Here is a 22,450-nt window from a genome sequence, read left to right on the forward strand (position 1 = left end):
ACCAGTCTGGGTCTAAATATGGAGTTTTGGGTCAGTAGGGCTGCGTAGGTGCCCCAGCATTTTGGGGAGATTTCTTGTTTCAAAGGAAACTGGCAGGTAGTGAAAGGATGCTTTAAAAAAAAAAAAAAAAATTCTTGACCTTACCAGCATTTTGCTGACTAAGAAACAGTATCCAGCCGGGCGGTGGTGGCACATGCCTTTAATCCCAGCACTTGGGAGGCAGAGCCAGGTGGATCTCCGTGAGTTCGAGGCCTGCCTGGTCTACAGAGTGAGATCCAGGACAGGCACCAAAACTACACAGAGAAACCCTGTCTCAAAAAATAAACAAACAAAAAAAGAAAGAGAGAAAGAAAGAAACAGTATCTAGTGATGTCAAATTGTTGTTAATGTTTTCATAAGAAAATTGCACTGCCCTCTATGATTTAAGGTTCCATGAGACACTGTCAGGTTTTAACAGATGAACCATAGCCAAACACTTTCCTAAGTTTATTTGATTGCTCACAATTTTGTTAGCCAGGGCTAGAAACTTTTTAAAGTAATAAAACCATAAGTAACACTTGAAAATAAACATTCCTGAACATTCTTGGCTCAGGTGATAGGAGACTGAGTGGTAGGAAATAAACTGAGCCGTTTGAAGTCGCTGGTATTTTCTTCAAACCATATAATTTAATTCATTATAGCATTGACAGGAATCTATGAGTTGAGCATCTGAGAATTCCTCTTATATGATATACATTGAGAGAACAGTTAGCAATGAATTTTAGAAATGATCTTTTCATATGCTAATGTTAAAGTAGTCTGGACTCAAGCTCATGTTTCTTCTCTTTCTTTTCTTTTTGTTTTTTAAAGGGAAATTTTGACAGGCAGAAACAGAGAACTGGGAAGTAATGTGTTTTAAGCTACCAAGAAGCTGACTTGGACTTGTCAACCACAGTTTTAGTGGTTTCCTTAGTTCCTCCATTTTTGAGATTATGAGGTATTAGTTGAGGAGTTAATTTAATATTTGCCTTTTGAAAATACAAAGAATAGTGAGAGACCCGATGGTTTGGTCGCTACCCTCAGTGTGTTGGTCAGGGTTTCCACTGCTACAACCACACGTGGGCGTGGTGCCTGTGGAGGTCAGGAGAGGCCATTGGATACCTGGGAACTGGAATGACAGATAGTTGTGAACCACCATGTGGATACTGGGAATTGAACCCAGGTCCTTTGCAAGAGCAACAAGTGCTCTTAACTGCTGAGCCCTATATGTGTATATGTGTTTTGATCAAATCCACACCCCTGCTTTCCAACATCCCCCCTTTTCCTCCAACTTCATGTACTCTCTCTTAATATTTACTTATTTGTACCACATGTGTGTAAATGTTTGGCTTCATGTATGTCTGTAAACCATGAATATGCCTAATGCCCATAGAGGCCAGAAGAGGGTATCCGATCCCCTGGGACTGGAGTTACAGGTGTTGATGGGATACCATGTGGGTGCTGGGAGTCAAATGTGGGTCCCCTAGAAAAGCAGCCATTGTTCTTATCCACTGAGCCATCTCTCCTGCCCTCCACCCCCCTCTTTTAAAATAACTTGGTCCATTTTGTTCTACCTGTGTGTACTTGAGTGTGGGACTACTTACTGAGCATGAGTAGCCTCTCTGGACTTCCATCTCTGAAGAAAACTGGCTCCCTCTCACAGCAGCTATCAGTTGCCAACAGTTCCTCACCTAGAGGTGCGACTTCATAAGCTTCTCCCCATCCATCTTGGGATTTTAATGGGCTTGATCTTGTACTCCCTGTGGCTCCTACAGTCTTTTCACCACATCCTTCCTTGTTTCCTAAGCTTTGGGGTGCAGGAGTGGTATAGCTGTCCCGTTTAGACATGGGAGCATTTGCGCATCGATTGGTTTTAGGTCTCTGTATTAATCACCATCTACTGCAAAAAGAAGTACCTTACAGCTGGGCTAGGCTGTTGAAGACTTTTCTCCCCCTGTAGCATACATAAAACCTTTTACCACTATGAAAACTGGCAAGTAGAGATGCGGCTTCCAGGTCATTACCAGCTAGATTTTTCTATGATCTATGTGGTGTCAGGCATTTGGTGTCTTCAGCAATAGGGTCTCACCATCAACTTCTGAAGGATGATCTAGAACAGTGGTAATAGCCTGTAATTTGGGGGTTGAGTCTATAGGAACTCATGGACCAATAGCTCAGGAAAAGGTGACTCATTCCTGGCTCTGGGTTTTTTATTTGATACCCTGGGATATCTGGGGATGTTGTCCCTTCCCACTCCCCTTGCCTGTTACCGGGTGACTCTGTTTAAACCTCCTTTATGTGTATATGTGCATCTTAGGAAGCCTCTACAAAGGTCTTCAGTGTTATCCTTCCCTCTCTACCTTGGCTTCCCATGTCCCAACCCAATTAGTCTTTCTTTTTCCATTATTCCCCTTTCTCCCTTCATTCCACCATTGTTCTAGCCCCTTGCCTTGAAACCTTGCCCCTTTCATGTCCCTGTACTGTTTCCTGCCTTCCATGGGTACTGCAGTTTAAGTACATATATCTAAAGATTCAAAGCTAGCATCCACATAGGAGAGAGAACAAATGTGTGGCATTTGTCTTTCACAGTCTGGGGCTCTCAGTCAAAATAATTACTTCTAGCTTCATCCATTTACCTGCAAAATTCAAAATTCATTTATCTTTTTTTTTTTTCATGTTTAGCACATTTGATTGTTTTTTTTTTTTTTTAGATTGTTGAATTTTTTTATTTTTACTTTTATTTTATTTTACAATACTATTTAGTTCTACATATCAGTCACGGGTTCCCCTATTCTCCCCCCTCCCACTCCCTCCCCAGCCCACCCCCCATTCCCACCTCCTCCAGGGCAAATCCTCCCCCAAGGACTGCAATCAACCTGGTAGACTCAGTCCAGGCAGGTCCAGTCCCTTCCTCCCAGACTGAGCCAAGTGTCCCTGCATAAGCTCCAGGTTTCAAACAGCCAACTCATGCAATGAGCACAGGACTTGGTCCCACTGCCTAGTTGCCTCCCAAACTGATCAAGCCAATCAACTGTCTCACCTATTCAGAGGGCCTGATCCAGCTGGGGGCCCCTCAGCCTTTGGTTCATAGTTCATGTGTTTCCATTCATTTGGCTATTTTTTTTTCAATAATTGAGTAAAACTGAAATTTATTATAAGCCACAGTCGTCCTAGGGACCTCCATGCTATATATATAGCCTCCATGGTTCTATGGGTTGTGGTCTGATTGTTCTTTATTTTATATCTAGAATCCACTTATGAGTGAGTACATACCATGACTGTCTTTCTGGGTTTGGGTTACCTCACTCAGGATGATTTTTTCTAGTTCCATCCATTTGCCTGCAAATTTCATGCTTTCATTGTTTTTCTCTGCTGAGTAGTACTCCATTGTGTATATGTACCACATTTTTTTCCATCCATTCTTCCATTGATGGGCATCTAGGTTGTTTCCAGGTTCTGGCTATTACAAATAGTGCTGCTATGAACATAGCTGAGCATGTATCTTTATGGTATGAATCAGCATTCCTTGGGTATATGCCTGAGAGTGGGATGGCTGGGTCTTGAGGTAGTTCGATTCCTAATTCTCTGAGAAACCGCCATACTGATTTCCACAGTGGTTGTACAAGTTTACATTCCCACCAACAGTGGAGGAGTGTTCCCTTTGCTCCACATCCTCTCCAACATTGATTGTCATTGGTGTTTTTGATCGTAGCCATTCTGACAGGTGTAAGGTGGTATCTCAGAGTCGTTTTGATTTGCATTTCTCTGATGATTAAGGATGTTGAGCAAAATTCATTTTTCTTTACGGCTGAATAGAATTATATTGTGTAAATATACTACCTACATTTTCACTGTCCATTCATTCATTGATGGGCACCTAGGCTGCTTCTACTTTTCTGCTGTTGTGAGTAGAGCAGCAGCAAACATGAATGAGTGCTCTGGAGTAGGGTATGAAGTCCAGGAGTGGTATAGCTGGGTCATGAGGTAAATTTGTTTCTAGCCTTTAGAGGTGCTAACACGCTGAGTTCCATAGTGGCTGCACGTTTGTATTCCCTCTAGCAATGTTAGCCTTTTTCTGACATCCATGAGGAATTGTTTCTAAGACCAAAATCAAAAACTTAGATCCTTATGCTCAGTCCCTTCAAAAGTGGTTGTCGATCTGATTGTGTGGTGTATAAGGTGCAAAGCTTTGGTAGTTAGTTGGTAAATTATGTACACACACACACACACACAGCAAGCCAGCTGATTCTCGCTTCACTGTGACTGGCTTTATCATATCTAAAAGTTTGTCCTAGGTAAACTGCAGTTGAATAAGCAGAGTTACTCTTGACGCCAGCCTTTAAACTAAATGGTTCTTTTAACTCAACTCTTTTACTTCTCTGTAGCAATTTGTCTGGGGGATAATGATGCTAAGGAAGTGTATTTGTGCTTTGTTCAGCACAGAACCTGGTGAGAAAAACACAGCTTCTGATTGAAAACAGAATGAAGTTGAAGCTTGATTTCTGCTTCTGTGTCTCCTTTCTTGCTGGCCTTCTTACTTCATTTTGGATGTTGCCTACCTAGTAGAGGTGTTCTAATGGCTAGGAGTTCTCTGCATGAAGTTCTAAGCCCACTGATTAGCCCACAAGATTAGTTTACAAAACCATTAAAACATTTCTGAGTAAATCTGTACAATGTGGGATATGTTAATAATATGCATTTAATTTCCATACAGCTTAGATATTATCGTGTAAAATGCTTTTTAAAAATAAAGTTTTCGAAAATGGAAGGGGAGTAAGTGATCCTCATATTATAGACACTTATGGGGGAGGTTGGAAATGCTGCATTTGGCAAAACAGAAGCGGTAGCTGGTGCACAGGAAGAGAACAAGGAGATGCTTTTTTGTGAGTGAGATTTTTTTTTTTTACGTTTGTTTTTCATTTGTAGTTTAAATGAAAAAAAAGCTAAGTTAAGAAATGAAAACATGTTTTCTAGTTCATCATTCCTAAAAAGTGTGTCATCACCTCCTCCATTTTGGTTAGAAGGTACACCTGTAACTTTAGTTGCCCAGTGTGCCCCTCTCTCCCAACTGTGGTGTGAATTGAATTCAGAATCTCACACATGACAAGCAGTTGGTGTATCACTGGTTGCACTTCCAACTCTCTATGTTCTTTAAAAGACCTTGTGACTTGGGTATCTGTCTTAGTTAGGGTTTCTATTGCTGTGAACAGACACCATGACCACAGCAACACTTATAAAGAAAACATTTAATTGAGATGGCTCTCTTACAGTGTCAGAGGTTCAGTCCATTGTCACCATGACAGGGAGCATGGTCCCGTGCAGGCAGATGTGGTGCTGGAGCTGAGGGTGCTACATCTTGCAGGAAACAGGAAGTAAGCTGATTCACTGGTAGTAGCCTGAGCATAGGAAACATCAAAGCCCACCCCCACAGTGATACATTTCCTCCAAGAAGGCCATAACCACTCCAACAAAGCCATACCTCCTAATAGTGCCACTCCTTATGAGATTATGGGGGCCAAATACATTCAAATTACCATAGTATCTATGCTGATTTTTCTTTATAGGTAAAAAAAAGTTAAATGTTGAAGGAAGCAGGGACATTATGAATAAAAAAAAAATTGAGATGGTATGGATGACATTTCTAGAATGCCTTAGTGGACCTGTCATGGTGGTACATGCCTTTAATCCTAGCTCTAGAGGAAGAAACAGAGGCAGGAGGATCTCTAGGCCAGCCTGGTCTACACAGTGAGTTACAGGACAGCCAGGGCTATGTAGAGAGACTCTGTTTCAGAACAAAACAAACAAAGGATGCTTTAGCTTTTAAAATAAACTTCCTTTGACTGTTTCTGTGGCCTTTGGCTTTTCCTCTCCATCATGGAGATCATTCATGTCAATGATTTTGGGTTGGGTAATAATTATCAGTGTTAGCTTTAGCCTTGAATTGGGGTTTGACTCTCAGAATCTCTGGTTTGTTTACCTTGGGCCAGTATGGACCAGAATTTTTAAATGGTTAAGATGGTTATTAAATAGGCTAACAGATGCAAAAGAGCTTGCTCTTTCCTAGAGCCCTAAGTGCCCTGAGGATGGTAGACATTTTGAAAATAACTAAATTCTCATCTTTAGAAAAGATAATCAGATTCCCTTTCAAAAGACATCCTTGATCATCCCCATTTTCTCATTGACATACCAAACTATCTTTTCTTTTAATGAATTTTTTAATTATTATTTTGTGTACAAGTGTGTGTGTGTGTGTGTGTGTGTGTGTGTGTGTGTGTGTGTCTGTGTGTGTATGTGAGCATGCTGTGGTGTGCATGTGGAGATCAGAGGATAACTAGCAGAAATTGGTTCTCCGAAGCATCAAACTCAAGAATGTTAGGCTGATGGCAAACACCTTTACCCACATCTTTGTAGCCCCATCATCCTACTTTCAATTCAGGAAGTCCTTTCACATGTTATTACCATGCTTGGCACTCCAGCATCTATAGGGCCTATCAACACTTGTTTATTGTTTGTGGCACAGAGTTACTCTCTGTGAGAATGGAAGGTTATGTCAAAATTCTGGCTATGTTTTTGGCCAAACCAAGAAAACCTCACAAATTTTGAGTTGTAATTTGTTTACAAGTTAGTTGGTTTCATGGTTGAGAACAGCGTCTGTGAAGGATCAGAGGGTGAATATATTGAACTATGCCATCTGTCTAGTTTTCTCTACTTACTCAAACCCCACCATTATAGTTAGAAATGAATGGCTGTGGCTTTGTTACAGTAAAACTTTATTTATAGACACAAGCATCTGAATTTTACAAGTTTTTATATGCCACAAGGTAGTTCTTTTCAAGTATTTAAAAATATAAAAGCCATTCATAATTTGAATTGCCATGGGAATTGCCTTGTGGACTGTCACTTGCACATTCCTAGATTCAGTTAGGTGTGGTAGTGATACATACCTGTAATCCTTGCACGTGGGAGATGGGGGCAGGAGAATCAAGGGCATCTTCAACTAGAAAGTAAGCTGGAAGCTAGCCTGAACCACCTGAGACCCCATCCCAGCCCTTTCCCCAGGAAATAAAAGAAAACTATTATAGATTAGTAACATCACCCAGCCACATTCTACAACACAGGTATATTCACTGCTGTTTGCTACCCATGGATTTTGTGCTTTTGGTATGACATCTTGATGTAATGCAGTATTCCCAATAGGATAGACCTCTAGTCATTTGTGGCACTTCTGTCTTAGTATGTTACTATGTGTCACTAATTAATTATATTTGCTAAAGTTGTCACCCTGCCCATTTTCTGCAAAGCTTGGTGATTGAAATCCGTCCTGTGTGATGGCCTTGAAGAGAATCCCTCCTTTGGCTGCTGTCTTAGAGTGTTCCTGTTGCCCTCCTTTACCCTGAAGGGAAAGTAGTCAACATGGCCCCCCAACCTACTAACTAGACCCTGCCTTACCTTAAGGAAATCTGTAACCTGGCTCCCTTCATCTTTTCCACATGGTATATATGGTTAAATACAGTACACAAACACTCCTCTTGTCTTCTACTCCCTGGAGATTAGCTCCAGATTGGCATGTACCCAACATGTAGATACATGTGTCTGTGTGTAATTTATCTGACAGTCCATGATGCTCTGAGGATAGCATAATTAAATTTTATTTGTGTATTCATTCATTCATTCATTTATTTAATATGTGCATAAGTCAGAGTCAATGTGAGAGTCAGTTTCTCCTTCCGTCATGTGGATATTGGGAATCGAACTCAGGTCACCAGACTTGGTGACAAGTCCACTAAGTCATCTCACTGGACATGAGAACAGCTTCTTTCAGTGTCTCCTTTTCACTCCCTTTGACCCGTTCTCTTTTGTACCGGATGCAGATTTGGTGACATGGTAAACTGCTCTGGTTGTTGTGGTTTTTTTTTGCTTTTTCTATCTTTCAACATTATTTACTGATTTACTTGTTTTGAAGCTAGTATGTTTTAGAGCTTAACTTTTTAAAGCTACAAGATACTAACTCAATGGTATAAGGAATTTTAGAATTTCCTCCTGTGAACGCATAACCCTAACACAGTGTCAGAGAGGTGAGTTGGTATTTTACATATTTAGTGATAGAATGCAATCTAAAATTTTGTTTCCTTTTTATATAGGTATTGTCTAGATAAAAGATAGTATCTAAATGAAAGATATTTTACTCTTGGCATTTAGGAGTTTTCTTGTTTTAAAAAATTAAATTTGAAGCCAAGCAAAGTGGCTAATGCCTTTAGTCCCAGCACTGGGAAGACAGGTAGGGTTGGAGGCAGGCGGATCTCTGAGTTTGAGGCCAGATCATTTACATAGAGGTCCAGGGATACATAGTGAGACTCCCCTTCTCCCTCCCCGCAAAAAAGAAAAAAAAAAAAACTAAACTTGGTGTATATTTTGGATGATGATTTAGAAAATGCAAATCCCAAACCATTAAGAAAATATTAAGTATACATCTGGGAAATGATGGAAACAATTGCTCAATTATGCATAGACATATGCTTCAGACTACCCCCTTCCATGTATTTTGAGCATCAGAACATAAAATGTATTCTAAATATACCTCTAGTAAAGAACATTAGGGCCCATTTGTAGAGTGAAGTACTGTGTAGTCTTTAGGAAGGGCGTGGGTCAACATTTATTAGTATGAATCGTATTTAGATGAAAATAGCATTGCAGGAGAGTATGTATAATGGAGTTTTCAGAGGTGAACAAAACCCTGTAAACACATAGCTGTGGAAATGGATTCTGAACCAACAGGAACTTGTCAACTTGATGTAGTAAGATCTTGGATGACCTTTTGCATGTTTATTTATTTCAGCTAGCTTATGCTCCCTCTATAATCAAGGGGAAAATGATAAAAGTATTAGAGAATAGGCACAATAATTGAAAACATTTCCTATTTGTTACTAAATGAGCTCTCATTCCCTGTAATAACTAATTCTACTATGTTGTAATGAATCAATTAAATATATATACTTCCTCATGCACGTAGCTTTAAGGGGGTTTTCTGTATAACTAATATTTTCTAGACTCCTTCAATAGGGAAAGAGAATGTATACAGGGCTAAAAGGAACTTGCTCTAAACATACATACAGACTTTTCCATTGCTAAAGCTAATATGCTGTGTCTTATTTTAGCCTGAATTCCTATGTCGTCTCAAAGAGTTTTTCTCATAGAGGTAGCCTGAGTGGAGCAGTGAAAAGCATGTGTTTTCCTGCTTACTCTGCCACTTCATCCAGGGAGGCCTCCCCTTCTTCATCTGTAAAACAAGAGACTAGCACTTCAAAATTGTTGAGAAGGTTGAAGTATGAGATAAGGCTTAGCAGAGTGCTACATACTTAGCAGCAGCTGATCAGGAAGAAGCCATTGAAGGATAGGGGTGGAGTAATTATCAGCAGTATTGGTTAGTAATAATGGAGCTAGTTGCCAGTGTCTCTTGCAGATACAGACTTGCATTTGGGTAGAAGCCTTTCTGGGCACATTCGCCATATTAACCAGACCAGATATTTGAACAAGACCTGTGTGTTTTCTAATCTCACTCTCTTTGTGGACACTATGCAAAAACAAACAAACAAAGAAGTGTTTAGGGTTAATAACTCACTAGCATGGAATTGCTACTTCATAAATTTGTTGAATGCACGGTGACTTTATGTAACTGTTTGCATTTTGCCATGTCTGCTGAACTTTTGAGAATTTCACCATCTTTGAAATCTTTAAAAAGAAAATGCTGGTGCTGGCAAAGAAGAGAATGTGGGCTGATTTTTAGGTGTTAAGTGAAGTTTTCTTTGTTTTATTAGCCACTTATTTTCAATTTAACTCAGCTATGTTTGTACCTGTCTTAACAGTGGTCAAATTTTTACTTTTGTATCACTTGTTACCTTTGCTTGAGAGTGGGACCCAATTTTTTTTCCCCTGAGATACAGTGTAGTGTTTATATGGAATTAATCTTGACATAGTCATGAAGAGTTAAATGTGGCTACATTTGGCTGTGGTATAGTTACTCTTTGTAACAAATTTAACAAGTTATTATAGGAAATTTTAGTAAATGTTTGGAATATAAGATATTGCAACATGATAATAAATGAAGCATAGCTATCAATCATGTATTGCCTACTAACAAACTACTTCAAAACACTGTGGCTTGAAACAACAATCACTTTATTTTATTTTTTTAAGACACTTAAGATATTTTATTTGTGTACCTGTGTTTATATGAGTACAAGCGAAGGGAGAGCATAGGTCATTGGATACATTCCCTGGAGCTATAGGTGAGCTGCTCTCTTGGTGCTGGTGACCAAATTCGGGTCCTTAGGAAGAACAAGATGCCCCCTTCAACTGCCGAGTCATCTGCCCCACCCCACCCCATTTTAGCTTTTCTGCTTAGGGCAGTGCAGTTCTTGCACTGATGACTTTCTCTGACATGATTTATGCAGCCCTTGTCGTCTGCTAGCTTGGAACTCTTCATCTGACTATTCTCCTCTTAGCTTCGTGGGTTCTCATCTTCCAGCAGGGGGATCAGGTTTCCAAGCAGAGAGACACCATGTTCCAAGAAGGCAAGAGTTAAAGGCTTTTTGAAGACTAGATCTGAGAGTCACACAGTGTCACTCTGCCAGATCTGGTCAGAGCAAGTCCCAAGGGTTAGAGTAGATGGTGCAGTTTTATTGAGCAGGACCACAAACAGGCAGAGCAGACTTAGTCATCTGTGGGGGAGGAGTTGACTGCCTGTTTGCCTTTATGCTGTGACTGCTGGAACACTGCTTCTGAGAACAGTGCTGCATGCTTCTTTCTCAGTGCTAACTCTTGAGGCAGGGGTAATACCCATATGAGGTAGATCGTATCACATTACACAGGTGTGGAAAGGGTCTTTTGGGGGTTAAATAGTATTTGCTTGTAGCTAGAGTTTTCCTGCCTGTCCCACAGTCAGGACAAATCTCTGTCACCCGCCAGTCCCACAGCCGCTCAGACCCAACCAAGTAAACACAGAGACTTATTTTGCTTACAAACTGTATGGCTGTGGCAGGCTTCTTGCTAACTGTTCTTATAGCGTAAATTAATCCATTTCTATAAATCTATACCTTGCCTATACCTGGCTCGTGGCTTACCAGCATCTTCACATGCTGCTTGTCATGGCAGTGGCTGGCAGTGACTCCTCCCACCTTCCTGTTCTCTCAATTCTCCTTTCTGTTCGTCCCGCCTATACTTCCTGCCTGGCCACTGGCCAACCAGTGTTTTATTTATTGACCAATCAGAGCATTTGACATACAGACCCTCCCACAGCATTTGCTCACATTTATCTAGTTAGTTGCAAGTCCTATCTATATATTATGGTTGGTTGAGCCCTATACCAGCACTTCCTAACCTTATCAATAAATACTCACATGGGAGAGGGAAAAGAGAAGATCTTTTCAAAGATCTCAAAAAAACCTAACACCTTAAAATTTTGCATGAATTTTGGACTCAGTGATATAGTCCTATCTTACCATAAAAGTATTAGGTTTTTGCCAGTCAAATTAAAACTGATCCCTCAAGTCTCTTAAGAAAATGAACTCCTAGATTCAAAATTATAGCTAATCAGGAAAAGGTTTTTGGTTGTAAGCAGTAGAAATGAAATCTGACTGCCTGAATGTAAAGGAGAAGGAGATGGTACCAGCTTCCATGTTGATGCTGGTGCTGGAGAAGTAGGCGTCAGAGTTGACAAGACCTTGAGTAGCTTTGGGAACCCAGGTAGCAGGAGTATAGGGACATCTTCTCAGGACCGTGAACTAGTAACCTTTCCAATAGTTTTTAATGCCATTGCCCTTGGAGAGTGTGTATTAGGCCCAGTCTGGGTTGTACAGGTGCCTTGGTTATTGACTCACTGAGATGGTATGCAGTGGGAGAGTTGCCATTCCCCAGCAGTAGGAAAAGGTGTGGGGCAGGTAAACCACCAGACATGTAGTTAGTTATCTTAAGTTAGACCACCAGGAGTGAATTGCGTTAGTATTGTCTGTCACATCTAGTATTTTTAATACTTGAATGCTCCTTAATTGACCCTTTTCCCAAGTCCATATATCTCCAAATTGTTTTTTTAGGAGGAGTTGTCATATTTTTAATATACTATTATTTTTGAGAATTTCATAATGCATACAATGTATTTTAATCATATTTATTTTCTCGCTCTACCTCCTAATTCCTCCCAGATCACCCTCATTCCGGCTACCCCTCTTAACTCCTGTCTTTTTTTTTAAATAATCCACCAAGTCCATATAGTCTTAGGTGTGGGGCCATCCACTGAAGTGTAGTCAAACTACCAGGGACACACTCTGAAAAGAAACTGATTTTCCCTTTCCCAGAAGTCGTGAACTACCAACACCTCCTTCTCTAGGGGCGGGAGTGGTGAGCTCCTGCCCCATCCATGTTTCTCCAAAGACTCTCACACCCCGTTTGGGAAGTGTTGCTACTACATGTTAGTTTATCTGTGCTTACCATCTAAGTGGTAAAACTCTCTTTCCCAGGTCTTGCATTTCCCCAGTTTCCTTTACTTTTAACTGTTGCTAAGGTTTTACTGTGGTGAGGGTTGAACTCAAGGCCTCTACTTGCAAGATGAATGATATTACACATGAGCATTAATTTTAGCCTTTCCCTTATTACTCTTCCTCCTGCTCCTCCTCCTCTTTTGAGACAACAAAACTGATGTTTTCTAACAACATTGGTAGCAGCCTCACTGTTACATTCTTACCAGATGCATAGAGATTTTGTCAAGACCCAATTAAATAAATCCAGTCTCTAAACTGTCCTGCAGTTGTTTTCTGTTCTGTGGTCTACCCGCTTTCATTGCAATGTTACTAATGTTTTAGACATTTTTCTCTACAGGTCATAAGCTGAAGGAACAACTTGCAGTTATAAATAGTTTTTACAGATGCAAGTGAAACCACATTTCAAATACTGTTCACATTCAGTGTGATTTTATTTGTAGTATTTTCATGAGTATTTTTCTGTGTTTCCTGATCCTAAGAAGGCAGGAAAAAGCCAGTGTTCTCTGTTTGTCAGCTGATGATATGGTAGAAAGAACAATTTCCCCTTCAACCCAAGACTGTTGGAAGTGGTAGTCAGCTTGATGACCAGGCTTGGTAAAGGTGATTGTAGAGCTAACTGATGAACTGTTGGCGCTGGTTTTCTCTAAGTGGGTAGACTAATGTTTGGCCTTCTTTACTAGAGGTCCCCGTCTGATTGTGGGGACACTGCTGTTGGTGTTAGTCCATTTGGGCTGCTAGAACCAAGTATGTTGGACTGAGTAGTTTGTAAACAGAAACTTTTTTTTAAGTCATGCATAGCTCTGCAGCCTGGGGAATCCAAGATCAAGAGGTCCACATAGTAAGGGCTGGGTGAGGAAGGCTTCTTGCTTCAAGATACACCCCCTGGTTTCATGCTTACGCTGTGAAAGGGGCGACTGAGCTCCCTTGCATTGACTCTAACAACTCTTGCACCATCCCTAAGGACTCAACCCTCCTGCACTCTCCAAGTATTACACCTCCTAATAGCAGCTTCCAACAGCAGTCCTGAGAGTTCAGGATTTCAGCAAATGAATTTGGAGGCGACAAATATTCAAACAGGGCAGTATGGAATAATAGTATCTAGTAGTCACTGTGGTAATTGGTGGCAGCTTTTTCCTGCCCAGTGTCTTTATTCCACCCCCGCCCCTCCTGTAGCCATTTGAGAACTTACTTTCCTGTCCCTGGCCATGATTATTAGCTGGTTTTGAAGTACCTCTTGGAGCCCCTGAGTCTGGACTTTTTTTTACGTGTTCACTGTGTAATTACCACCTTGTGGTGTAGTCGCATGCCCTCTCAGGCCCTGGACTCTTCTTTTAAATGGCCCTCACTGTTCTTGAGCATTCAGCTTTGCCACCACAAGAAGTTTGGAGAGGCGGTGCAGTGCGCTTGACCCTCGTTTACCTAAGGCTTTCAGAGCGTTTCTGTTAACAGTAGGGTTGTCTGTTTGGCTCTTCCATTCCCATTGCTTTTAAAATTTCATTGTAATCTGAACTAGAAACTGGTCTGTAAAAGTAGTATGTAGGGGTCTTGTTTAGTTAGATCTTTGCCAACAGAGACATCTCAGGTTGTAAAATCTTATTTTAGCACTTAATGCTAGTCTTTGAAGCTATCTTTTCCTAGTTTGTTTCAGGCACAGGTTTTTACACCCTGGAGCCATGTTCTGTTAGGCACCAGTGAAAAAAAGCTTTTTTTTTTTTTTGAAAAAAATTTTTTTTTTGCATTTTTAGTTTGTCTCATGGTTTTTAAAGATGTTTTCAAATCATAGAATCCTTAAATTTAATTCTGAAAAGAATGTTAGCAAAGTTCTACAATGGAAAATACATGCTTTTTCTTCTCCTGTGTTCACTAGTATCTTTCTGTTTTGGCAGATTGAATACAAAGGCATTTTAGTGCTTGCCTTCATAGCTCTTTGTGGTCCCTTTAATAAGAGATACTCAAGGCTTTATTATCTGTACCTTCACCTTCCTAGTCTGTTGATTATTATAGTTCTAGTAGTTATAACTATAAATCACTTGTAGATCGAAGTTAGAAAAGACCATTTGCCATTCCATTAGCACAGTTTAGAGGGACCACTTGTTTGAATTTACTAGCTTCCTGAAGCCAGTAAATGTGTTTATGGCACCAAGATTCCTATTAACATATTTCAACACTGTAAGATAGTGAATGACACATGTTCAGCTATTACAGATGATGAGAAAGGTTAGCTCCCGGAAGAGATAGTCCAGTACTGTAAATGGCACCAAATTGGAAAGTCACTTGTCATAGTAAACAGCAGTCATGATCTGGTAGTTGGCAGGATTCTTAGTATGTCTGTTTAGCTATCAGCCAACAACAGTTAGCTTTCTTTTCCATAGGGAAGGCAGCAAGTGCCAGTTCCACTGTAGGCTGGGAAGGCTTTACTGGCTAACATTCGTTGTGGAGAAACCTCTGGTCTGTTCATCGCCAATCTCTTGTCTACTTCATTTCATATGCTATGCCATCATGGTACCCTGCAGAGAAAAGCAGTTATGTTCCTGTTCTTTGTCTTAGCAGTACTTCACAATCTTAAAATTAGTGAACTTTGCCTTTAAAGGTTCTAAATTATCTCAGTTAAGGTTGTAATATAAACCTGAAAAATATTTACATGTTACAGGCAGTGTAGCATTATTATTTTGAGTGTTTTTTTAATTAAACATCAAAGTTCATAAAATGATTATACACAGAAAGTAGTAAAAGGGGGCTTAAGAGATGGCTCAGGCTCAATTTGCAGCACTGGAGGAAGGACCCATGCACTCACATGACAGCTCACAACTCTGTAACTGTCCCAGAGGGTGTGATGCCCTTTTCTAGCCACCTCAGGCACCAGGCATGCACATGGTGCCCAGGCATACAGACAGACAAAACACTCATACACATGACACAAACAAATTCATTAATTAGTTAACTTAAAAACAAAATAATGCAACAGCTAAACAAGTAACTTGGAGTTTTGATTTCCAAAAGAATTAAGTAAGTTTAGTTCTTGTTGAAAACCTCAGTGCTCACAGAAGTTTTTATTTAAGCTTTTTTCTGATTACAAAAATCATGTGTTTATAGAAATTCAGTAAATTTCATAGATACACAGAAAAAAACAGAAGTAACTCATACTTTTCTTACTCAGATGATAATATTAAGATTTGATGTGTATCTACTCACCTTCTTGATTCCCAATAAAATAACCGTTAAAACAGTTGCTTAGAGTTAAGGGCACGGACTTATAAAAACGGATACTATAGGATGAACATATTCTGTTAATCCTGCTGCCTCTCAGACTGCCTGCCAGGCCTGACCTCCAAGTCCATGAGAGCAGCTTCTCCTCCAGGATGGAAACGAAGTTGAATGACTCATTGGCCAGCTTTGGCGCACATGTAGTGTAGTGGCACATTTTTCCTGCACACTGAAGACTACCTGCCTGCATCTTTATCGAAGCAACTCGGCTAGCCCGGACCCACCTACTGGTTGCAGAGGGAGACATTTGAAGTCATTCTGGCCGGGGGAGGGGGGGCTTTTTGACAAAAGCCTCATCAATTCTTATCAATTCCATAGAAGAATTCTTTAAATCAGCTCTCCTTCAAAAGAATGCCTTAATATTCTGAAATACAATCACCTCCAGGTTATTTGTGCCAAGTTCCAGTAAGCTAGAGTTTGTAGAGACTCCCAGGTAATTTCAGTTACTATATAGCCCTATACCCAGTTGACATGGTAAGAGGAAAAGTTCTGAGAAGAGCTCAGAGTAGATTTCTTGTACTTACCCTCTCCTTTGCAAAAGGAATGTCCAGATCTACTCAGAACTGTGGAAGAGACAAGCTGAGCTCAGCACAGCAGGCTTTTCTCAGCCTCTTCATCTATCTGCTTTGGTGCTGGAGAAGATTTGTGGAAGATAAAGCTGAGCAAAAAGGAATGGCGGTGAGCAGCTGCCTGGCAGTACAAGGTAGCTTGCCCTCCTGCCTTCCTTGACTCCTCAGACCTGAGGAACCAGCAGAGGGAAGTGGCACATAGATTAGGCTCCCAGACAGCCAGACAGCTTCTTGGAGTTGTAGCCGTAGAGTGGGGTCCTTATATAGGAGCTGCAGTGCTGGTGGATTAGCCTGTGTCAGGAACAGCAGTCCCGAGCAGAAAGGAGCAGAAGGGCAAGCACTCCTGCTGGCTCTTCTTCCTCCTCCTTCTCCCTCTCCTTCCTATTGGCCAAGTGCTCCTGTAGCTCGGCAGCAAGTAATGGGTTAAACTGTAGAAGTCAGTCTCTTGCAGTGCAGAGAACATCCACAATGGTAAGAACTGTTCTGGGAGCATAAAGAGGATCAGACATAATCGCTAGGCACATATTCCCTTCTCAGTAATCATTTTTATCATTTTACCTCATCTGCTTCCTTAAGGAAAAATGCAAATAAACTTAGAGTATGTGACCTATTGATTATGACTCAGTTCCATTTTTGAATATAAATAGTCCAAACTGCTTTTTAAAGTATCACATTTTAATTCTATTAATTAATTAATTAATTTATCTATATAGAGTATGTGTGTATGTAGTGTCACAGTATACATAGGTCAGAGAACATCTAGGGATTGAATTATTCATATGGTCGGGCTCAGCAGCAAGTGCCTTCACCTTACCAGCATAATTAGTCAACAAACAAATCTGAATAATTCTCAGGAGAATTGGAAAACTACTGAGAGACATTTGGGGGATACATTTTGTTCTTGCTAGAGTTAAACTAAAATTTTTCAAATATTTATATTTGTTAAAGGTGGTGCATGCCTGGAGACAAAGGCAGAGGGATCTCTGTGAGCTCAAGGCCAACCTGGTGTAGGTAGTGAGTTTCAGGCCAGTCAGAGCTACAACATAGTGAAATGCTGCCTCCAATAAATAACTAAATAAAAGAGACTCATATTCACTGTATAAGTGATTTATGTTAAAATGTGAAGTACAGAATTTTCATGACACATTGGTGAAGTTGTTTTGCTGTTGTTATGGTTAAGATGTAAAAGTGGGACTTATAAATCATTTCATATTATTCCTTCATATGGATTTGAAGTGGAATACATTTGCATGAAAATTTTACTCTGTTTGTCTAGAAATATAAGAAAAGATTTTTAGCTTATCAAAAAAAGTGTTTTAATCTAAAATTTTGATGAACATTGGACTCTAAGAGATGAGAAGATGTTTTTCCACTTTCTGTTCTCCAGAAATTGAAAGCAAATAGTGAGGTCCTTGCCCAGCTGTAAGAGAGATAGATACTTGAATGAAGCATCAGCTGGGGGTTAGAAAGAAGGAGAACTGTTTTAGTCTTGTCTTCCCTAAAGATGCTCTAAGACAGCTCACAAGTATTTCCCAGAAGTCTTCAGCTGCTGCGCTCCGGGATAGAAATGATAAACTAGCATTAAATAGCCCGCAGCAGGTACCTGGGGTCATGAGGTCTTTCTCTCCTTTTCCACTATGGGCAGCCAGTCTTTTGGTGTCTTCCCATTGTACTGGGGCTGGATGGCATCCAGAGCCTTTATCCTAGATTGATGTTCCTGGCCCCTGCTTTCTACTTCATCACATATCATGCTAAGTCTTTTCTCTTTAGGGTTCTTTTGCCTCATGCGCTTGTTGCCCCAAATCTCTAACAAAGCTTCTGCTTTGTGGTTGGTCCCACATTAAATGCCATCTCTTCATACAAGCCTTCCTAACAAAAGCTAATGATCTTATTACTTACTCTAAAACTCAGGGTCTACAGGCACCCTGCCTGTCTCCTTTGAAGCCCCTTTTCAATGTATTTAAAGGTTTCACGACTGTCTTTTACTAGAGCAGTGGTTCTCAACCATCCTGATGCTGTGACCCCTTAATACAGTTCCTCATGTTGTGGTGACTCCAACCATAAAATTATTTTTGTTGCTACTTCATGGCTATAATTTCGCTACTGTTATGAATTGTAATGCAAGTATCTGTTTTCTGATGGTCTTAGGCAACCCCTGTGAAAGCATCAGTCCACCCCCAAAGGGGTCATGACCCACAGGTTGAGAACCAGTGTACTAGAGTGTAAACAGCAGAAGAGCAGGATTCCTGTCTCTGTTTGACATCTGTCTCCTCAGTGCCAACCATTTGCATGGTGGAGAACTGCAGAGGAAAAGTGTTCCTCAACACTCACCAGTTCCCGCTCCGTTCATATTTAACTTTATGTGTTCTGCAGACAGGGGATACTGATGAGAATGTCTGTCACTAATTGACTGCTTAGTATGTGCCAGACACTGCTTTATTTGCTTTATCTAATCAATTACTTGAAATGACTTGGCTTGAAGTCACATAGCTAATTCCAAAACCTGATTATTCTTAGTTATGCCTTTTTATAATTGTCTCAGGAGTAAGCTCTGAAGTAGAAAGTCTTTAACCTGTTATTTTATTTTATTATTTTATGTGTATAGGTGTTTCACCTGCATGTATATCTGTGTAACATGTGCCTGCCTGGTGCCTGCAGAGGCTAGAGAGGGTGGTGGGTCCCCTGGAACCGCAGTTAAATATGGCTGTGAATCACCACTTTGCTGTTGGGAATTGAACCCTGGTCCTTTAGGCTCTTAACCACTGAGCCATCTCTCCCTCCTCCTAAGGGAGGAAGTCTTTAAAACATAAGAATCCTTGCTGGCTAGTGAGCAGGCTGTAGAGTTTTAGGGAATGGGGGTATGATATTAACTCCATCTGTGTGAAGAGGTAGGCTACCTCTGATTCTTGGGGAAGTTAGCTGGGCCTCTGTCAGCATATTTTAGTGCAGATGTCCATTGTAAAGAGAGTATTCCACAGGACTGAGAGTTACCAATGAGGGGCTAGAAGTTAGACGTCCTGCCGGCTAAGCTAGGGAGTTGTTCCTTCCCCTAATCTCTTTTGAGACATCCTGCTATTTCTATATACTGAAAACATTTTGAAAGCAAGAAGTCTTGAGTACCTTTCAGGACCTGAAGTATACCTAGTCCTTGTGGCTTATGTGTCTAGCAACGACACATTTGCTTCAGTCTACTTTGGCACACAGTGAAAAGGGCTCAGCGTTGGAGGTCAGTCATCGGTTATGTTAAGCTGTTTGTGGTAATTCTGCTCTTACTGTTTTTCTGTGAAAGTAGTTTGCCTGACCTGATGGTCAGCAACCTTGCACTGGCTACATCTCTCTAGCTTTTCACCTGGAAATGTTTACCTTTCAGCTTATGCAACACATAAAATGCCTCTTGGATCAGCTTTCAGGCAGTGCTAACTGCCACTTCGGTTCTGGCTCATAGTTCTTAAATTAATTCACATTGTCTGCAGACAACTTGACTGAGGCATAGGAAATGACATTTTTTTTTTTGAAAAGTAATGTTTTAGGATATACAAAGATAGTAAAATTGACCATGCAAAAAAGTCAGAGAGGCCTTAGGGGGGCAATATTAGTGTTACCTAAGTATGAAATGGACAGCATGAAGGTCCTCTAACATTGTATGGGAGGACTTCTTTCACACGTCCTACCTGAGAAGTCATGAACTTCCCTAAGATGATATCAGGCCACTGTAGACCTGACATAAATCCATATGCTTCTCAGAAGCATTTTGTGTACACAGCTTTGTTAAAGGATTGACTTACTGACTCAACAGCTCTGCTGGGAGAGAGAATGGGGATTAGCTGTTAGCTATTAGATTAATTGGCGGTATGAGGTCTAGTGTGTCAATATATAGCAGAAGCTCAGTAAATGTTTGTTGAACATTAATTGTATTCCAGTTAGGTAAGAAAAGGCAGAGAAAAGTATTAAGGCTGGCCCCAGGCCATTTTCTATTTCAGAAATTAAAAGTCGTGGTATAGGCCATTTACCACAGACAAATGGCTGTAATCTGAGGCAAGGAGTTGCCCAGTGTCTGCTGCCTGATTGAAATGCTGATCTGGGCAATCTGCTCATCTCCAGCAATCTAGTTATCTCACACCAGGCCCCCAGAGTCTAAAAAGCTTCAGACTTGGACTTTGTATTTGTTTGATTAGTTTATTTTCAATTAAAAAAAAAAAAACAGTGACATTAAAACACACAAACCTCAATAGGAAACTACGCATGTATTTCAAACTGTATCTGGGTAATATTTGTGTTTTTCTTTAGCTCAAGTCATTGCATGTTGCCACAGAGGAATTATCACATAATAGTAATAAGAAGAAGGACTCCTGGTAGCTCTGCACAGCAAACAGGTAGCATTTCATGAGAGACTTCTAACAAACAGGAACAGAGAAAAACAAACAACTCCTGAAGAATTTAATTGTTGCCTTTTCAGTCATTTGAAATCTGAAAGGTAGCCAGTCAATGATAGTCTGGTTCCCAGCATCCACTTGTGGTATGCTCCGGAGAAAAGATGCTCAGAAGGCAGTGGTAATTTTTGACTACAGAAGTAGTTTGTGTAAGTTTTACTCCTCTGGTGGTAGGTGACTCACATAGAAACATTTAAGGTCTGTTAAACTTACTGCTTAAATATCGATTTCTTTTTTATAATGGTAAATTACATTTGTGTGTGTGTGTGTGTGTGTACACGAGTGTGTGTGTACATGTGTGCGTGTATACATATGACATGTATATGGCAGTGGGAGGGGAATTTATGGGGTTGGTTCTTTCTGCCTGTGGGTCCTGTGATTGATCTCAGATCCTGAGGCTTGGCAAGAAGCCCCTTGACCTGCTGAGGCAGCACACCAGAATGCAGATGTTGACTTCTTAACACCTCTTTCCAAAGAAATATACTAGACATGGCTGATCTTTCAGTGCCAGAAATAAGAGAGTGCTGACTGTGCACATGTGTACCCCACTGCCTCCACACAGCCTCCACAGTCCCTCGTGGGTTGTGTGAGAAGGACGTAGAGCCAACTGAAAGAGCTCAGTGGATAAAGCTAGAGCTGGCTAGTTTGTGTATTTAGTGGTGTTAGAGAGTTGAATTCTAGGTATTGCTCATGTTGTGCAAGTGTTCTATCCCTGAGCCATATTAAGCTGGGGCCAGTTGAGCAACTAAAAAACATACTATTTGATTATAACCTAAAATATAAAACAAATACAAATAAATATATACTGTACATATAAAATAGACTAATATATGTAATAGAAATTTTATAAAGTAACACAAATACCCACAAGTCCATATTGATAGAAAAAAAGTATATAGATAGAGAAATGGGAAAGAATCTCTCTCTCTCTCTCTCTCTCTCTCTCTCTCTCTCTCTCTAGTTTTAAAAACAGAGTATTTTACTGAGTGGTAATGGCACACACCTTTAATCCCAGCATTTGGGAGGCAGAGATAGGCAGATCTCTGAGTTTGAGGCCAGCCTCAACTACAGAACAAGTTCCAGGACAGCCAGGGGTACATGGAGAAATTCTGTCTCAGATAGATAGATAGATAGATAGATAGATAGATAGATAGATAGATAGATAGATAGATAGAAAGATGGAATACATTTTGTTAGTCATTTGACCATTTCATATATGTAAAACAGTGTTGTTTTACTATACACCTTCACCAGCCTCAATCAATCCCAGTGGGCCTTCTTTCCCCCTTTATACCTTCTTCTGTTTTTGTATCGGGAGCACAGCAAGTCAAATTCTTGCTGTCCATTGGAATGCTGACTGTTGGCTGGTTACAGGGAACCATAGCTATTGTGAATTCATGATTACAGGGACAGTATGTCACAGTGTTTTGCTCCATCCTCTGCCTCTTTCATTCTTTCAACTCCCTCACTGTTTCTTGAGCCTGGGGAGGAAGGATTGAGATGGTTGTCCAGTTAGGGCTCAGTACTCAGTAGTTACTTATTCCCTGCACTGTGACTGGTTATGTCTTCCTGTGTTAGTTGCTGACCATTGAAGAAGTGTCTCTGGCCATTGCTGAGGACAACACTAAGCTATGTG

At 40.5% G+C, this 22,450-nt stretch overlaps 1 protein-coding gene and 1 long non-coding RNA gene across 3 annotated transcripts in view; one reads left to right on the top strand and one right to left on the bottom strand.

Moving 5' to 3' along the window:
* Atxn7 (ataxin 7) overlaps nt 1-22,450 on the top strand; it is a 162,550-nt gene that overhangs the window by 1,381 nt on the left and 138,719 nt on the right. The window lies entirely within an intron of this gene.
* Nucleotides 12,959-17,028, bottom strand: LOC119088547. The gene is made up of 2 exons (XR_005092213.1): nt 16,340-17,028; nt 12,959-15,058 (listed from the first exon to the last, which is right to left on the bottom strand). It is a non-coding gene; the product is annotated as an uncharacterized LOC119088547 (long non-coding RNA).

This window comes from Peromyscus leucopus, chromosome 9 (assembly GCF_004664715.2).
Source record: "Peromyscus leucopus breed LL Stock chromosome 9, UCI_PerLeu_2.1, whole genome shotgun sequence".
NCBI lineage: Eukaryota > Metazoa > Chordata > Mammalia > Rodentia > Cricetidae > Peromyscus > Peromyscus leucopus.